The following is a 5,357-nucleotide window of genomic DNA, read 5'->3' on the forward strand; positions in this document are numbered from 1 at the left end:
TTTTTGACAAAAACCATCTAAAAAGTGACATATTATGGCATATTTGATAGATTTTTCATATTTAAGCTTGAATTTAAGCGTCTTTCATGACTAAATCAGTTCAAATCTTTCACATAAACTAATTGAATCGACTGAAGTAGACACTTAAGTGTTTATAAAGTGTCCAAAATCTTTCATCAGATGAACCTGAATTTTGAGGCACAAATCGGCCCTTACCGGACCTACTCCTTTGTTTATTTTTGGCCCCGTAACAAAGTTGTCGGGCCATATAGTTTTATCCTTAGGTACAATGTAGCAATATACAGTTAGGAACAAAAATGAAAATTTACCCTCATAAACTTTATCATCCCATTGTCCCTGATGTCTTACAAAGTAAGCTTACTGTTTATATGACATATGTGCATATCTGTGTAATCATTATCTCATGTATCTTTCATTGATTTAATTTCCAGTAGTTAAAATCAAGAAGAAATATAATTCTTTTTGGTGTAACCATGACAACAGTCTGCGTTTATCTATTATACAATTGTAAAAAGGGGTTTGAAGATGTCATATATTTCCCCAAAATTGATCAACATTTGTTTAAAAGTAGAATTTCAATCCCTGGGAGTAATACTTTTTCTGAAACTGTTTACATATATCTATCACGAGATCAAATATAAATCATATGTCTTTCGTCTCCTTTTTTAAGTAAAATTGCGTCAAAAAGTTCATGTGAAAAAAAGTGTTTGTAAACATTACCATCATTTCAGGACCTGTGGACGGTCGGGATATGAAACTACGGACAGTCAAATAAACAACAGCCCATAAAACATGTAAACACTAATCTTGATGTTCTTATAAACCAACTTTGAAGGCTCAATTAGTCATCAGCTGTCTGAAAAATTAATGTTATTGTACAATAACTTTCATATTTGAAATATCCACAATGGCCAAAATGCAAAACCACACTCCTAACTGTGTATTGCTACTTATCTTATCCACCATTCCGTCATTCCGTTATCCGCAACGAACAGTTATATGGACTTTTTTCTAAACGCCTTCAAATGTTGGGCTGATTTTTAATATGTTATTCTACTATGATGAGTTACAGATCGAGTTTACGTTTGGTTCCGCTCCGCTGATTTTTGCCGAAATTACAGGCTTTGGACTTTGAACATTTTGTGAAAATAACGGTTACACGGATTTTGTTTTCGAAACTCCTTTACATATTGAGATTATTTTTAGTATGTATATCTACTGTGATCAGTTATAGATCGAGTTGACGTTTGGTTCCGGTCCATTGATTTTTACTGAAATAACGGAATTTGGGCTTTGAACATTTTGTGAAGATAACAGTTATACGAACATTTTTGTTCTAAACGCCTTCAAATATTGAGCTTATTTTTAGTATGTGAGTCTACTATGATGAGTTACAGATTGAGTTTATGTCTGGTTCAGCTCCACAGATTCGTGCCAAAATTATGGGCTTTCATTCTCAAATTTCCACTCCCAAAAATAGCTTCAAGTTTTTTTTTGCGAGAGGGGCCATTCGTGTCGTTTGTTTGTTATACACTTATCCGTGAATTACATTTACCCTTACGAAATACTCTTATCCTGGAAATTTCAATTCTATAAAAAAAAATTTACCTACAAGTATTTATTATTTGAAACCGTAAGTTATATTTATTTTTTTTGTAATGAATGAGTACGGATTAAATTGATCACAGATTTTTGTAATTCGTGAAAACGGATTAAATTCGTTACGAATTTAACAAATAAGTATCACAAATTTTATTATTTGTTTCAATTGATTTATTCCGAAAATTCTGTAATTACTCTAATTTCTCAGATTCATTATCCCGAATTTAATCAGTGATGAAGAAATTTTCAAATCCGTGATCTCGGATTCAAATTATAATTTGTAGAGGTCATAAACAGGCTTTCATTGTTGACCATATCTTTTCGTTCTTGTGTTCGAAATTCTGGTCATAGGTAATATGTATACTATTTTTGCAACTTATATGACAGACATGAACCACCGACAACCACTGAACTGCAGTCTCCTGACTTGGGACATACACATATAGAATGTGGCGAGGTTAAACATGATTGAAGGCGCCAACCCTTACCTAACCTGGGACAGTGGTGTAACAGTACAACAAACAAACTATAAAAATCAGTTGAAAAGGGCTTATTTTATTAGTTGTTATTGGCTTTGGACTAGCTGTCAGTTACTGGAGTACTCTCAGATCTGTACTTAGTGTCCTTTTTATTGTTAGGGATGAGGGATGGGTAAATACCCTGCCACGTCCGGTCTGTGTTTTTGTTTGATTGTTCTGCTTTGTATCGATCTGATGAGTTAAGCCTTTTTCAACTGATTTTTATAGATTGTTCTTATGTTATTCTGTTTCACCACTGTCCCAGGTTAGGGGGAAGATTGAGCACTCAGAAACATGTTTAACCCCGCCACATTCTTTATGTGCCTGTCCCAAGTCAGGAGCTTGTAGTTCAGTGGTTGTCGTTGGTTCATGTCGGTCAAGTTTGTTTTTCGTAAATTGTTTTGTAATAAATTTGACCGTCAGTTTTCTCAATTGAATTGTTTCAAATTTTTATGGCGGGGCCTTTTATAGCCGACTATATGGTACGGGTTTTTCTCATTGTTGAAGGCCGTATGGTTGCCTATAATTGCTTACATCCACTTCATTTTAAATTTGGTGGATAGTTGTCTCATTGGCAATCATACCTCATCTCCTTATTTTTTTTTATTTACTCATCAGATCGATACAAAGCAGAAAAACATCTTACAAAAACACAGACCGGACGTGAACGGGTATTTATACATCCCTAAAAGTTATGAAGAAGTTTTACGTTATAGTTTGGAATGAAAAATATTTGAGTCTACAGATTAAATTGATAAAAAAGAGAAATCAAATGCATATATGAGAACAACTGCTTACAAACTGTTACGCTTCGCAGGCTAAGTGGTGTAGAGATTAAAAGGCAAAATAAACAAATAGTTATAAAAGATTTTCTTGACAAATTTTATACAAACGTCATTACAAAAAGTTTAAATTACATACATGAAAATCTGTGAAGAAGATAAACATCTTAACTTTGATTAACGTAAAAAGTAAAGTAACAAAAATACCGAACTCCAAGGAAAATTCAATACTGAAAGTATCTTATCAAATGGCAAAATCAAAAGCTCAAACAAATCAAACGAATTGAAAACAGCTGTCATATTCCTGACTTGGTACAGACGTTCCTTGTGTAGAATGGTGGATTAAACCTGGTTTTATAGCTAGCTAAACCTCTCACTTGTATGACAGTCGCATAAAATTCCATTATATTGACAACAATGTGTGAACAAAACAAACAGACATAATAGGTAAAAATGTTAAAAATAGGGGTACAGCAGTCAACATTGTGTTATAATCTTAATTACTATAAAAACAAACAAATATGTCAACAACAAAAAAAAAACAAAATGGCATATAGATAAAGCACATAAGCAAAAATGAAAGACAAGAATACAAAAAACGACCACAGCACAACAACACAATAGCAGTATACATAAGTAACTGTTACAGTACCCAAATTTCATCCATTTAAAAAATATAACAGCGGAAATCTTAACAGGTTTTCTAACAGACTAAATAATTTATATTTTTATGATTTGACAGTATGCACGTCTCCCAACATAGCTATATTCTCTGCTCTACAGAGTTTTCATTAGTTAAAATCATTAGAATTGAATCATAAATTTGCAAGTACCGTATCGATTGAATATTTGAGATATCATTTTGTAAACTACTTCTTAAACTGTTACGCTTCGCCTGTCATATGTGGTAGAGACACGTATTATTAATCTGTAAAACTTAAAAGAAAATGTAAAAAAACCTACTACAAGCTCCCATTTGAACAAATTTTCAACTGATGTCATTGCAAGTTTAAATAAAAAAATTTAAAAAAAAGAGCATTGTTCATTGTTTTTTTCTTTTTTTACATAAATCAGTCCGTTAGTTTTCTCATTTGAATTGTTTTACATTTTACATTTGTCATTTCGGGGCCTTTTATAGCTGACTATGTGGTATGGATTTTGCTCATTGTTGAAGGCCGTACGGTGGACTATAGTTGATAACTTCTATGTCATTTGGTCTCTGGTGGAGAGTTGTCTCATTGGAAATTATACCACATATTCTTATTTTTTTGAAGAACAGTTTATAGTGTAATTTGAAATTTGTGTTCAAATAGGCTGTTAGATGAAATATATGTGTAATTTATACATTAATGCGTTCGTTAATCAAAACGGTGAATCGAATACTTCTTATGTCGATATACAAAACGACCCATTTCTCTTATTTCAACAAATCTGTCGTTACAAATTGAAAGGATGTTTTCCGTCCGTATGTACTAGCAGAGACATGTAATACAAGAGATTCACAACTCGACGAACTTAGTTGACGTATATTATTGCGGACACCAGTGAATCCTCGCGAGGTCTCCTTTGGTAATTTAAAGTATTAAAAGTACTTAAAGTACTGATTAATGTTCTAACAAACACTGTTATGAAAACAGAGTCGGCTTTCATGTTTGTAATAATTATTATTACTAAATTGAAATTATATAATTTGGGTTCATATTTTATTACTATATTTAATTTTTTTTTGGTTTAGGATTGTGTTTAAATTCTTCACTCTTGGCACCCTAAACATGTTTTTGATCAATACATGTTTAGATTTAAAACATAATAATGTCATGTAATGTCTCGTGTGTTAGACTAAACGTGTAATATATATTTTGCTTAGTATTTTTACCCATGATTCATCTACCTTGAACAGGTGGGGCTGCTAATAATTATAATTCATCACAAACAGACTCCAAAAGGATTATCAAAAAGGTAACTTGAAATCAAAACATTATGTACCTAAGCGCGAAAATATCTAAACACTAAAAATCTAAGCGACTTAATACATAAGCTCATTACTTAAAAAAAAAAGGTAAACGCGTTTAGATAATAAAAGTGTTCAGATGATTTTCACTTCTCAAAACGAGGGTCATGAATGTGCTTAGGGTTGTGTTTAAGATCTAAACGCTAATTTTACAGTGTAGATAAAGGTATAATCTAAAAGATTATAGTATTGTATTTCTATTTAATATATTGTATGTTTTAAGCCTTTGAAATAAAGTTAAGGGTATAAAGGAATTATTCTGTCCTCTCGAATTTCCTTTTAAACGTTAAAGTATTTTAAAAGGTATTATGTGAGTAGTTTGCACAATTATAAAAAAACACTATTGTCTCATTTTTTTTTATAAAAGGGGAGACAACTGAAATCATTGGAGATACTACTCTTTTCATTGAAATAAAATCATTG

Source organism: Mytilus californianus, unplaced genomic scaffold (assembly GCF_021869535.1).
Source record: "Mytilus californianus isolate M0D057914Y unplaced genomic scaffold, xbMytCali1.0.p SCAF_11, whole genome shotgun sequence".
Lineage (NCBI taxonomy): Eukaryota > Metazoa > Mollusca > Bivalvia > Mytilida > Mytilidae > Mytilus > Mytilus californianus.